Source organism: Panthera uncia (genome assembly GCF_023721935.1).
Source record: "Panthera uncia isolate 11264 chromosome A1 unlocalized genomic scaffold, Puncia_PCG_1.0 HiC_scaffold_16, whole genome shotgun sequence".
Classification (NCBI taxonomy): domain Eukaryota; kingdom Metazoa; phylum Chordata; class Mammalia; order Carnivora; family Felidae; genus Panthera; species Panthera uncia.
The window spans coordinates 39,721,424-39,736,392 of record NW_026057576.1 but is presented as its reverse complement, the minus strand read 5'-3'; the positions used below and the strand labels follow the sequence as shown (position 1 = coordinate 39,736,392).

Below are 14,969 nucleotides of genomic sequence, written 5' to 3'. Positions count from 1 at the left end.
GTCTACTTTAGGAATCAAAGTAATACTGGATTCATAGAATGAGTCTGGAAGTTTTCCTTCCCTTTCTATTTTTTGGGAATAGCTTGAGAAGGATAGGTATTATATCTGCTTTAAATGTCTGGTAGAATTCCCCAGGGAAGCCATCCGGTCTTAGACTCTTATTTGTTGGGAGATTTTTGGTAACTGATTCAATTTCTTCACTGGTTATGGGTCTGTTCAAGCTTTCTATTTCCTCCTATTTGAGTTTTGGAAGGGTGTGGGTGTTTAGGAATGTGTTCATTTCTTCCAGGTTGTCCAGTTTGTTGACATTGAATTTTTCATAGTATTCCCTGATAATTGCTTGTATCTCTGAGGGATTGGTTGTAATAATTGCATTTTGATTCATGATTTTATCTATTTGGGTCATCTCTCTTTTTCTTTTTGAGAAGCCTGGGTAGAGGTTTATCAATTTTGTTCATTTTTTCAAAAAAAACACAACTCTTGGTTTCATTGATCTGCTCTACAGTCTTTTTAGATTCTATATTGTTTATTTCTGCTCGATCTTTATTATTTCCCTTCTTCTGCTGGGTTTAGGCTGTCTTTGCTGTTCCGCTTCTATTTCCTTTAGGTGCACTGTTAGATTTTGTATTTGGGATTTTTCTTGTTTCTTGAGATAGGCCTGGATTGCAATGTATTTTCCTCTCAGGACTGCCTTCACTACATCCCAAAGCATTTGGATTGTTGTATTTTCATTTTCGTTTGTTTCCATATATTTTTTTTAATTTCTTCTCTAATTGCCTGGTTGACCCACTCATTCTTTAGTAGGGTGTTCTTTAACCTCCATGCTTTTGGAAGTTTTCCAGACTTTTTCCTGTGGTTGATTTCAAGCTTCATAGCATTGTGGTCCGAAAGTATGCATGGTATGATTTCAATTCTTGTATACTTATGAAGGACTGTTTTGTGACCCAGTATGTGATCTATCTTGGACAATGTTCCATGTGCACTCGAGAAGAAAGTATATTCTGTTGCTTTGGGATGCAGAGTTCTAAATATATCTGTCAATTCCATCTGATCCAGTGCATCATTCATGGCCCTTGTTTCTTTATTGACAATAAATGTCAATAGATGATCTAGCCATTGTCTAGATGATCTAGCCATTGTTGTAAGTATTAAAGTCCCCTGCAATTACCACATTCTTATCAATAAGGTTGCTTATGTTTGTGCGTAATTGTTTTATATATTTGGGGGCTCCCGTATTCAGTGCATAGACATTTATAATTGTTAGTTCTTCTTGATGAATAGACCCTGTAATTATTATATAATGCCCTTCTTCATCTCTTGTTACAGACTTTAATTTAAAGTCTAGTTTGTCTGATATAAGTATGGCTACTCCAGCTTTCTTTTGACTTCCAGTAGCATGGTAAATAGTACTCCATCCCCTCACTTTCAATCTGAAGGTGTCCTCAGGTCTAAAATGAGTCTCTTGTAGACAACAAATAGATGGGTCTTGTTTTTTTATCTATTCTGATACCCTATATCTTTTGGTTGGCGCATTTAGTCCATTTACATTCAGTGTTATTATAGAAAGATATGGGTTTAGAGTCATTGTGATGTCTGTAGGTTTCATGCTTGTAGCAATGTCTCTGGTACTTTGTCTCACAGGATCCCCCTTAGGATTTCTTGTAGGGCTGGTTTAGTGGCGATGAATTCCTTCAGTTTTTGTTTGTTTGGGAAGATCTTTATCTCTACTTCTATTCTAAATGACAGATTTGCTGGATAGAGGATTCTCGGCTGCATTTTTTTTTTTCTGTTCATCACATTGAAGATATCCTGCCATTCCTTTCTGGCCTGCCAAGTTTCAGTAGAGAGATCTGTCACTAGTCTTATTGGTCTCCCTTTATATGTTAGAGCATGTTTATCCCTAGCTGCTTTCAGAATTTTCTCTTTATCCTTGTATTTTGCCAGTTTCACTATGATATGTCGTGCAGAAGGTCAATTCAAGTTACGTCTGAAGGGAGTTCTCTGTGCCTCTTGGATTTCAATGACTTTTTCCTTCCCCAGATCAGGGAAGTTCTCAGGTATTATTTTCTCAAGTACACCTTCAGCACCTTTCTCTCTCTCTTCCTCCTCTGGAATACCAATTATGCGAATATTATTTCTCTTTAGAGCATCACTTATTTGTCTAATTTTCCCCTCATCCTCCTGGATTTTTTATCTCTCTTTTTCTCAGCTTCCTCTTTTTCCATAATTTTATCTTCTAGGTCACCTATTCTCTCCTCTGCCTCTTCAATCCAAGCTGTGGTCATCTCCATTTTATTTTGCAGCTCATTAATAGCATTTTTTAGCTCCTCCTGGTCGTTCCTTAGTCCCTTGATCTCTATAGCAATAGATTGTCTGCTGTCCTTTATACTGTTTTCAAGCCCAGCGATTAATTTTATGACTATTATTCTAAATTCACTTTCTGTTATATTGTTTAAATCGTTTTTTGATCAGTTTGTTAGCTGTCATTATTTGCTGGAGGTTTTTTTGAGGGGAATTCTTCCCTTTCGTCATTTTGGATAGTCCCTGGAGTGGTGCAGAACTGCGGGGCACTTCCCCTGTTCTGTCTTGAATAACTTGCGTTGGTGGGCGGGGCCGCAGTCAGACCTAATGTCTGCCCCCAGCCCACAGCTGGGGCCACAGTCAGACTGGTGTGTGCCTTCTCTTCCCCTCTCCTAGTGGCGGGATTCATTGTAGGGTGGTGTGGCCTGTCTGGGCTACTTGTGCACTGCCAGGCTTGTGATGGGGATCTGGCGTATTAGCTGGGGTGGATCGGCAAGGTGCACGGGGGACGGGCGGGGCAGGCTCAGCTCGCTTTTTCTTTGGAGATCTGCTTCGGGAGGGGCCCTGCGGCACCAGGAGGGAGTCAGACCTGCCTGCCAGAGGGGTGGATCCTCAAAAGCACAGGGTTGGGTGTTTGCGCAGTGCAAGCAAGTTCCCTGACAAGAACTGGTTCCTTTTGGGATTTTGGCTGGGACATGGGCGAGGGAGATGGCACTGGTGAGTGCCTTTTTTCCCCGCCAAGCTGTGCTCTGTCATCCGGGGCTCAACAACTCTCCCTTACGTTGTCCTCCAGCCCTCCCGCTCTCCAAGCAGATCTGTTAACTTATAACCTTCCAGATGTCAAGTCCCGCTTGCTGTCAGAACACACTCTGTCCGGCCCCTCAGCTTTTGCAAGCCAGACTCGGGAGCTCTGCTTTGCTGGTGAGCTGCCCCTCTGCCCCGGCTCCCTCCCGCCAGTCCCTGTAGTGCACACCGCCTCTCTGCCCTTCCTACCCTCTTCCGTGGGCCTCTCGTCTGCGCTTGGCTCCAGAGAATCCGTTCTGCTAGTCTTCTGGCGATTTTCTGGGTTATTTAGGCAGGTGTGGGTGGAATCTAAGTCATCGGCAGGACGCAGTGAGCCCAGCATTCTCCTACGCTGCCAGCTTCCCAGAAAAACTATTATTTTCTAAGTTGTGTGCACTTCATGGGAAAAGGTTGAACTCCAGAGACCCAGAGAGATATAGAAAGGAGTTACTAGGTTTTGAGGTTTTATTTTTAAATGGTTATTTATTTTTGAGAGAGAGAGCATGAGCAGGAGAGGAGCAGAAAGAGGGGAAAGCAGAGGATCCAAAGTAGGCTGTGTGCTGACAGCAGTGAGCCTGATGTGGGGCTTGAACTCCTGAACCATGAGATCATGACCTGGTCCAAAGTCAGACACTAAACCAACTGAGCCACCCAGGTGCCCCTAGGCTGTGAGTTTTTAAATCATCCCATGAAACTTTGTTAAGTCAATAATATTGCAGAAGCAGTAGGATAAACTGAAAAGAAAGAACACCATGGAAAGGAGAAAGAAGAACATTTGTGAAGGAGATCAGGAGCAAGAAAGATTCTCTAGACTGGAGAGGTATATAATGAAGGACGTATAGAGGACACTATCTAAGAGCTGTATATAGTTAATAGTAGCCAAACAGAAAAACTTGGGGATTATTTGGAATCAACCAACAAAGAAAAACATTTTTTAAATAAAAATATGTTATGAATTTTTTACAACCAAACATACATAGCACTTGAAATATATACATATGTGTGTGCACGCAAACACACACACACATTTATATGCTAGGGACTTTGGTGTAGAAAATTCATACCATTGTGGAAGAGATCAGATTGTATCATTCATATCATTTTATAATCCATACCACTGTAGAACAGGTGCCCTGGCTCATGTATGTGAACAGTATAGAGTAAGAAAGGCTTGAGACTTAGTCTTATAGGGGATTCATCTCAGTTTCTTTAAGATTTCTTTATTTTCATTCTCTTACTTTGTCCTTAGGCTGATTTCCTCAAAGTTAAAGGTAATTAAAAATAACAGCTTCTTCATTTTCCCATAGGTAGGGGGAAAAAAAAAAATTTACCTAGCCATTCAAAGGATAGTCCTATAATTTTCTCACAGTTGAACTGGTCATTTTGGCTAGGGGAATGGAATCTGTTGGTTGGTTTAGAAGTCCTTTTACCAAACTGCTCTTACTCTCGACATCCAACTCCCCAATTTTGTCTGCTGGTGGGTTTGTTCGTGAAACACAAGGGCTCAGTTCTACACTTATCCATACCCAAACAAAAACATGGAGAATGTTAGGAAAAAGGAAGTATAGTGGTCAAATACAGCAACCTTTCCATGTCCTGATGTATTAGTGAGCATTTTTCTGCCTAATATCCTATCAGCTATGAAAGAGTTACCTTATATGTTCTCCTTATTATCCAGAGAATATGAATATGACCTATGAAGTTGACTCTAATGATCAATATATCCCCATGTTTTCAAAATCAGATCTTATCATATACTGGATATAAAATGATTTTAGTAATTTTTAACAGGGTGTCAGAAGGCGGAGAACATAGCAATGATCCTGATATTACCAATAGTGTATGTACTCTTTGAATTAAGCAAATGTATGGTTACATGAGTGGATTATGAAATCAGGTATGTAACTTTTTTCTCTTGTAAGAAGCTTTGAATGCAAAAATCACATTTTGGTGTTTAGTTTCCTTATATTTCAACTTATGAAATATTTCCAAGTGTATTTCCTAGGCTAGAACTGGAGTTTTAATTAATACTGTCTGTCTTTAGATTAGACAAATACAAATATAAACTATTCCATGTTTGGACGAATAATAGACAATTATATGTTTATTATTTAATTTGTTTATCATTTGTAAATGTCCATTGATGTACTACACACCTGGCGTTATTGCTATCATATTATTTAGCATTAGCATATAACACACTGAATTTTCAAAATGCTATCATCATTAATTAGTCATACTTCATAACTCTCCTGTGAGGTAATGTGGTGATTATAGAAAATTAAGTTACAGATAATTCAGGTTGCTGACCTGAAGAAATTACCACCTACAAGTGAATATATTGTAAATTAGTGGTTAGTAATTTGTGGAATTATTGAGTTTCTTGCATTGATATATGCAAATATCGATAATAATTCAAAAAGTATGTTTATTACAGCTATGCCCTTTCTGCCATGTTATTTAATATTATGACATTTGTATACTCTGTTCTGAACACTTTGCATAGAAATTTGCCTTGACTTTTCCATTCTTCTTGAAATCATAGAGTAAAATTCTAATAAAACTATATGCTCTTATTTATTTTAAAAATTTCTTAAGAAATACCTAACAACTTCCAGTATCATCAACTTGTCAATATCATCCAGTATCTCTATTCCATTTTTAATAAAATCCAGCTCCTCCCAAAAATCATGTTGCTAATGGCCTTTGAAATACATGTTATAGTTATCTGCCAGAAAATTCTCCTTAAACCTAAAAGGCTTTTTTGATCCTCACCTGTCAGGAGACAGAAAGCAAGCAAAGTGGAGTTTCCAAGTTGATTCAAGTACTATCATAAAAATGAGGGGGAGTTTCCACATTGATTTTAATAATTATGTTAACATGAACTGTCTTCTTCTCCATTTCTCCTAGCAATTGAGGAACTCTCCAAGACAAAGATACCCTCATTTGCTGTCTGAATCGGATATGAAGCCTAAAAATACTCACATAATGTCTTAACCTTTTCTTCTACTAAGCTGAGACTTTCTCCCTAGGAATGGAAGATAATTCATAACACTACCTTATATGAAAAAATGTAGATTGATATTTTCAAAGGTGTCTTCTTAAAAAACAAATACAAAATGTGGCCATTATAATAGGAAAGGAAAATTTTCAAGGACTTTATAGTTATTCTGAATATGAAAATTATTCTCTAAATCTTACAATACCTGAATTCGAGCTTTGGCTTCTTCACGGTAGTCTCTAAGGGTTTGTGACTGGCTATAAGGCAGGGGTTCCCATATCTCCCCTCAGATTTGATAATTTGCTAGCAAGACTTACCGAACTCAGGAAAGGAGTTTACTTACCATTACTAATTTGTTATAAAGGATGCAACTCAGAAATAGCCAAATAGAATACATACATAGGGCAAGTTTTGGGGGAAAGAGTGTGGAGCTTCTAGATCCACTCCCCTAATGCCTCCTTCCTACTCACTAACCCAGAAACTCTCTACATCTCATCTTTTAGAGGTTCTTTATGGAGGTATCATCTTACAGGCATGGCTGATGAAATCATTGTCCATTGGTGAGTAATGCAATTTCCAGTCCTTCTCATCTCCCTGAAGGATGGAGAGTAGGACTGAAAATCCAAGACATCTAATCAATATTAGGCCTTTCTGGCAACCAGTCCCCATCCTACGGTTATCTAGGAGCTGCCAAGAGTTGCCTCCTCAGAACAAAAGATACAATCCTGTCACCCTTATCACTGGGAAATTCCAAGAATTTTAGGAGTTCTGTGACAGTACCTGGGAACAAAGACTAGATATCCTATGATATCACATCTCTATGGTAAGGCTTTTTAAGACTGCCCAATTGGTGCAGTTCCAGCTCCACTAAGAATAGTTATGGAATAACTGAGATTCATATTTTTCCCCATTAAATCCAGGTACAGATAAAGTATAACTCTAATAATTTCCCAAACCGGGAAAAACAATTAAGGAATACACAGATTCGTTAATAATCTTTGTATAATACAAAATAGTATGAATATATTTAGATTTCCATAGCTTTTTAAAAAGTATATACTTCTAATTATACCTTGATAAACTACAAAAATAGCTCTCCTATCATTCTCTGATAACATTCTAAAGGGCTCCTTTAGTTTTCTCTAGTCACATTATCACATAAATTATTCTATTTGAAGAATAGGGACTAACTCAGAATAAGAGGAACTAGTAGTTTTAATCCAATTACGAGATTTTGGATTCTACAACAGTTCATTATACAGTTTCAATCTACTCCTATTCTTTCGCAGAATGCTATGCATTTAAAATATATTATTTGTAACTATTCTACATTTACCTTTTAAACATGTCTAAACTTACCATTCTAGAAAAATTGGTATAACTTCATGTATATGACTTAAAGCATGAATATTTTCTTGATCTGTTAGGTATGTAAATGCTACCTAACAAAGGTACTAAGACCCTTCTTCCTAATATAGAAAGAACAGTGAAGCTAGATTACTTGAATACTTAGTTTAATGATGATGGGTCTTGAGGCCTGAAAATATTAGTGTGCTTACATTGTTTCTGCTGTGATCACCAAATAATATGGTTTTAGCCTTGTAAATAGTACTATTTCACATATTCTTTTTAGGTGTAAAAACATTGTAAGACCATGGTCAGCTTCTTGTCTTTAGTGCAATGATCATCCATTGATTCATTGATCATTACAATTCTGGCATGTTCTGCCAGAAATCTAATTTTGCATATGTTTGGTGGATTGTTTTCATGTTTTATCAAGGCGTGTAGCAAAAGAGATACTACTGTAAAGATATTTATCGCCCAAAAAGGAATAAATCATCTTTGAGTTACCAAAGGTAGCTTTGCTCTAGGGGGTTGGGTGATATGCAGGATCATTTAAAGTACTGAGAGAAGATCTTAGGATGATGGGTGGGTTCTTCCATTACATGTGACTTTGTGTTATATGAAAGTCTAAAATGAGAGGCTTCCAGACCTGGGAAGAGACTGCAGAACATGAGGGTGTGTGGAGTTAACTGAAATTATGGATACAAGAAATGGTGTCACCTGTACAGATCATTATGCAGAATTTAAGGGTCAGTTGAGAGCCTCAAATGGGGGAGTATTGAGAAAATGAGAATGTTTTGCAAATAGACTTTATAAAAGTGCTCATCTCAGTAACTGTATCAGATGTTCTAGATTTCTATTTTTCTCTGGACCCAGTGACTAGCTACTTTACTATCTTTAGCGTTCCCCATTGTGGTCAATGTGGGATATGACTCATCTTGAATTACTTGTTCATATGTGAATTAGGAAGTTCGATCTTCCAAGTTTTTGTTTTGTTTTGTTTTGTTTGGTTTTTTTTTTTTTTTTTTTTTTTTTTGGATAATTTAGCTTGGCCAGCTGTCCTCTCACTACCCCTTCATGGTAATTACTGTAAGACATTATAAACTGTAACTCTCCTGTTTACAATAAATTGGCAACTTGTAGGATTTGGGGGACAAACTGGAACATGTTAATGGTATCTAACAATGTGGAAAGGGAAAGTGCTTACTACATATCAGAGATATAATGAGAAAGATGACAATATCCCAGCCTGGGTGCAATTTATACTATTGTGGGAAAAGATGTTCTAGTTAGGACTTTGTGGTTAAAATGAAAAGAATCACTCAAATTACTTCCAGTAATGAAGAATTTATTTTAAGAATAACTGTTCATCCAAGAAAAAAATTGCATAATTAGGCCATAAGCAAATATAAATTATAATATTGCAGACCAATGAGAAAATTTAGAAGCCTAAGTTTTTTAGAAGGATCTAAGACAGTACACTAAGAGCATCAGCTGTAGAAGATTAGACAGAATTATTAATGATTATGTGGTCTGCTATAAAATGACTCATGACACTCCAAATTTCTGTCATTTCCCCCTTTTGCTACAAGTTTGCTTTGCTTTGCTCTCCAACATGCATAGCTATCTGATTTGCCATATAGCTCCTGTTTCCTCATAACTATTGTTTCCTCATCATTTCAGGTTGAATCTGGTTCTTCCTTACCTGACATAAAATCCTCCAGTGTTTCCTTAAGTGGGCCTTTCTAGATTTATCTTCTGCTAAAAGCTACATTATTGTCCCTACATTTTCCAGTTTAAATTCCTGAAAGATAAAATACAATCACCTAGTTGATCTGTGTTTTCTTTCCAGTCTATTGACCAGGAAACCATGGATTTGGAACTTATCCATTGTTTGATTTTCTGGAGCTTAGAGACTGGGGAGTCAAATGATTAAAAATATAGGTGTTTAGACTTCTCTTCAGAAGTTAATAGTAAAAAATCTCAAAATAATTGACTTGTTTCACATAAAGGAATAATTTCAGAACAATATAAAGAGTGCCAATGATAAGATCTTGTAAAACGTAGAAGGGAAACAATAAACGACAAACCCTGGGAAGTCAGAGACATTTCCACATAGACAATATACTTGAGTTAGTGTTTAGTAGCCATTTTCCGGGTCCTTACATAAGTGGAAGAGCTTTTCTTTCTTTCTTTCTTTCTTTCTTTCTTTCTTTCTTTCTATTATATTTATTTATTTTTGAGAGAGCACAAGCTGTTGAGGGGCAGAGAGAGGGAGGGGGACAAAGGATCTGAAGTGGGCTCTCTGCTGACAGGCTGACAGGCTGACAGCAGTGAGACCGATGTGGGGCCCTAACTCATGAACTGCCAGGTCATGACCTGAGTGGAAGACGGTTGCTCAATGACTAAGCCACCCAGGTGCCAGGAAGAGCGTTTCAAAATGAGAGAATATATGCCAAGGCACAGAGTCAGAAAGCGCTTTTATATATCTGGGAAAACATAAATAACTTTGTCTGGTGGAGGAGGTAAAGGTCGGAAATTTGCCAGCAATCATTTGCAGTAATAGTTAAGGGCCAGATAATGGAGATCTTCTGCATCAATGAAATGCTTATGCATTTTGTCCCATGAGTGATATGCAAACATAGAAATGTTTTAAGTGGATATGTGTTATGTTTACATATGCATTTTCGAAAAAGCATTCTGGCAATGCATGAGACAGGATTGAAGATGGGCTAGATGGGTGATCAATTAGACATCACTTACAATGGTGCTGTCAGGAGAACAAGGAAATGGAGTGGCAGTGATGGCTTTGGAATGAAGATGTCAGGATAAATGCAAAAGCTGCTAAAGAATCAGTGACCCCTTTTCTGTGAACTCACCATGGTGGCTGGAATCTTGTACACATATCCTGAAAACTGGAAGACCTTTAAGGCTCTCATTGTAGCTCAGTACAGTGGGGTTCAGGTTGGCAAGCTGTCCGTACCACCCACTTTCACTTTATTTAAACCAACTACACCCTAAATTTCTCCATAAATTTCCTGCCAGCAAGTTCCCAGCACTTCATGGGGACCGCGGATCCTGTGTGTTTGAGAGCTATCTCACTGCCTACCATGTGAGCAATGAGGAGCAGCAGAGAAGAAACAGGTGGCACAATGGGTGAAGTTTGTTGATAGCAATGTAGTGTTACCAGCCAGTACCTGCCCACCTTGGGCATCATGCACCACAACAAGCAGGCTACAGAGCATAGAAATGAGGAGGTGGGGTGACTTCTGGGGTTGCTGGATGCTCACTTGAAAATGAGGACTTTTTTGGTGGAGAACACATGACGCTGGCTAACATCACAGTTTTCTGAACCCAGCTGTGGCTCTATCAACAGGTCCCAGAAACTTCTTTCAGCCAGACCTTCAATCAGAACAGTACCTTCAAGTGAACATCTCTTGCCATCACCCAGATGCCTGCACCTGTCCTTGAAAGAGGTGGGGGTCAGTAAAGAAACCACACTGAAAGAAAAAACAAAAAAGAAAAGAAAACAGTGGTGTCAGTGATAGGTTCTTGAGTTTAAAACCAATGATCAAACATTAACCATATGAATATTGTTGTTAGATTATCATATTTAAATCATTATTACTTTCATATTTTAGTTATGGGATTCTTATCCAGAGTGACTGCTAAAATTTTATCAATAGTGTCTAAAAATACCTTTCACGGAACTTCTCATGGAAGAGAAGATGATTGAAGGCTGAGAGATTATTTATAAGATTATCATTTATTAAACTGGGATAAGAGGTTGGGGGGAAGGCATTCCAACATCAGAGGCTGCAAAAAATAGTATTTCCTCTGTTTCCTAAAAGCTGAAATCCACCTCCTCAGCTATTAAGGAACTGTAGTCACCCTCACAGTCAGGGAGCTTAGAATTCATCATAAATTCATTGTCACTTCACAGATACATAAAGGGTAACGTTACATACAGATATTTAATTCATTTGTTCTTTTATAAAATACTTATTGACAAACTATCTCTCTGCCTCCACACATAAATGTTAGTGAGAGTGATAAGAAGTAAGATATATATTGTTTGTCAGATTCTACAATTTAACGAAGAGACTACAATTTTAAAAAGTAAGACAGAAGTCCCACCCAGAGTACTGGAGTCCTCCAGCTCCCCCTTGCCTCCTGCCCATGTCAGTGTGAAGGTTCAGGAAGAGGACAGTTACTGCTTCATTCCTGGAAGGCAAAAGGATCTGGAATCTTCATCAGATCCTGTTCTTCTTGTTCTTATATCCTATATTCTCCGCCTGATTTAGTTGCTCTCAAAGTGTGTTGCATATATATTGAATACAAAGTCCATTAAAAATGCAATCTCCTTGGCCTCTACAATTTATATTCTGACATGATAGAGATATGGTGGCATTCAGGAATGTGCATTTTTAACAACACCCCAGATGACTCTTATTGAAGAGGTCTGTAGTACACAATTTCACGAATGCCAGTAAAGTTATTCTCATTTCTAAAACAATAAATTAGAATGGAGTCAAATGATTAGCCTGAAATGAGTTTGTGGAACAGGTATCAGAGATTCCAGTGCTCTCTTCGGCAGCACATATACCAGAAACAGATTCCAGTGTCTGCCTCATTTGTAAACTTTGAGTTCAGCTGCTTAGTGGAATAAAATGTCCTGAAAGCCAGCCAGACTTCCAAGATGTTATAGAGCTGACTGGGTATGGGAAAACATCCTTACCAAACATTTGCTATGTCTGGAGCTTATCCTTAATTTAACTCCCTGACAGTTACCTCTAATGGGCATGACTATTTAGGAATCATAACCCTTGTGTTAACCAACCCACATTAGACAGGATTTGTTTGATTTATTTAATTGAGCATAGAAGACAATTTTCTACTTAGAGGGTCAGAAACAATAAAATAATATACAATATCCTTGTCTTTGTCTTTAAATATAAGTCTAATTGAATTTCAGAAGTTTTTACTCTATGTGTTAAAAAATTTGCAAATTAAGGCCAAAAGGATAATTATCATAGACACAAAAATGCACAATGTCAACTTAATTTTGTGGTCTTTTTATATTTCCTCTAAATATATGAATTTGTGGGGTGCCTGGGTGGCTCAGTCCATTAAGCGTCCAACTCTGGATTTTAGCTCAGATCACGATCTCAACGGTTTGTAAGATCGAGCCCCACATCCGACTCCACACAGACAGTGGGGAGCCTGCTTGGGATTTTCTCTTGCTCTCCCTCTTTCTGTGCCCCCGCACTCAAAATAAATAAATAAAACATTAAAAAGATATAATATATGAGTTTGCATTCATGTTATGAAGCAAAGTGTTTACTCTGAAGTAGTACCTATAGCAACTTTCAACCACATTCTTCATACCTTTAAGGTGATTCAAAAATATTTATATTTTGGATATTAGGAATTTGTTTTTTTCTTTATGAAAAGAAACTTATTAGTGTTTTTATTCTCAGTAGGGGTAGGAGTTGTAATTTTTATATTTTAATAATATTTGGATAACTAAAAGCCATATGAGTATAGTATAACAACAATTTATTATGAATGAAAAGGCATCTGGCTAGCTTCAGCAATAATTTCTATTATAAGCATATTTTTTATGCCTTCAAGCTTTTCTTTCAAATGTGTGTTGGGGATGTATGTGGTATTGTTATAGATCAAATAATTTACTGTATTGGAAATGTTTAGAGGCTTCATTTCCTCCTAATTAATCTCAGAAAGTTCACTGATTCTACATCTTATTTGACTTTGTATTTGCAAGATGGAAGCCTTGATAATAAGCCTAGATTAATCAGAGTAATGGGCTTAGATGGAGTTGCTTTAACATCTGGTAGGTTTGGACTTTGCTTCTGGGAAGTGTGTGCACATAAACATTAACAACAAAGGGCCATATGTATCCAGCATATGTCAAATTCACTGTATTTTAATACTTCCTAGATTGCCTATGGATTTCTTGAGATTATTCCACACCAAAATTATATATCAAATGACAATTAATTCTTTTTTTTAACTTTTAATGTTTATTTATTTTGAGAGAGAGAGGGAGAGACAGAAAGAGACAGAGCACAAGCAGGGGAGGGGCAGAGAGAGAGAGGGAGACACAGAATCTGAAGCAGGCTCCAGGCTCTGAGCTGTCAGCACAGAGCCTGTTGCAGGGCTAGAACTCATGAGCCTTTGAGCTGTTAGATTGACGGAGCCAAAGTTGGCTGCTTAACAGACTGAGCCACCTAGGCACCCTGAATGACAATTAATTCTTAAAAACAAGAGGAAATTCAAGGTAAAGACCATAATTTGGGTAGTTCTCTGAACGAATTCTTAAATGATCAAAAGTTTACAGGAACTTGAAAAGTAATTTAAATCTTCAGCTTAATTGATTGAATTAATTGAACTCAGCGCACATTGTAATACATTGTATAGAACCAGATAACTTGAAGAAAATAGCTGAAGAAATTCAACAAAGAGATAAAGACATAACGACATAAAATGGAGCTAGAAATGAGGCTATTATAAAAATAGGTACCATAAATCCTATATCTTTGCCAAGCATGGTTTAGAGTTTTGTCATTTATCAGTGGGCATGAGAAGAGAAATCTAGTTTTTTATACAATCTACAAAATTCTTAAGATACAGAACATTTTAGTAAATACATAGATGTTTCTGATTAATAAAAGAAACATAGAAAATGATACAATAAAGTAAACTTTCTTAACACTGAGTATATTGTGTATGTAAAATTCATAAATGTAGAATAAAAGGCAATATAGAATGAAGTATAAGAAAGTAACAAAATGTTGGCATAGGGTAATGAATAATATCCCAAGACCCACTGCCAAATTTAATGGTATTGTTTATTAGAGCATCTGTCGATGTAAGACCTGACTTGATATTTTACCTGTATCCTGCTTCTGACAGATTTTAGTCCAAGAGTTTAAACTCTGAGATTTGGTATGACAACCAAAGGATATAAGTATGATTCTATTATATGAAGTTTTGTAACAAGCAAAATGAATCAGTAGTGATTTAAATCAGAACCATGGTTACCTAGGGGAAGGTTTGGTGGAAAATTGTTTGTGAAAGGGCATGAGGAAACTTTTTGGGTGATAGAAATACAATGCTTGGGATGTCAGGTACATGGATCTGTGTATTTGTCAAAACTCATCAAATTGTACATTAAAAATGGGTGAATATGTAATTACAGCCCAGTTAAATGATTTAAAAACACGATTTCATATAAATTAATTTGTACTCTAATTATTTTCTACTCTGACACATTTTTCCACGTCAAAGTGTATTTTATTATACTGTAATTATTTTATCCTCTTTATATTTAGAGACCAGAGTTCATGTTTGTCTTGTTTACCATTGTATCCTTAGTGAGTCACCCATAATTCATATTCAAAAATAATTTTAGAGTTAAAATTGATAATAAGATACTCAGAATTCTATTTTCATTGATAAGCTTGAAGTATTTGAGCTGTCGTAAATTTATTTAAAAATTAGAACACTATAAATGTCC

General features: G+C 37.0%; 1 long non-coding RNA gene across 2 annotated transcripts in view; it reads right to left on the bottom strand.

Annotated features, from left to right (window-relative positions):
* Window positions 1-10,570: 10,570 nt before the first annotated feature.
* Window positions 10,571-14,969, bottom strand: part of LOC125933851 (uncharacterized) — a 49,278-nt gene continuing 44,879 nt past the window's right edge. For both annotated transcript variants that reach the window (XR_007461124.1, XR_007461125.1), the window contains exon 4: window positions 10,571-10,929. This is a non-coding gene — a long non-coding RNA (uncharacterized LOC125933851). The remainder of the gene's footprint in view (window positions 10,930-14,969) is intronic.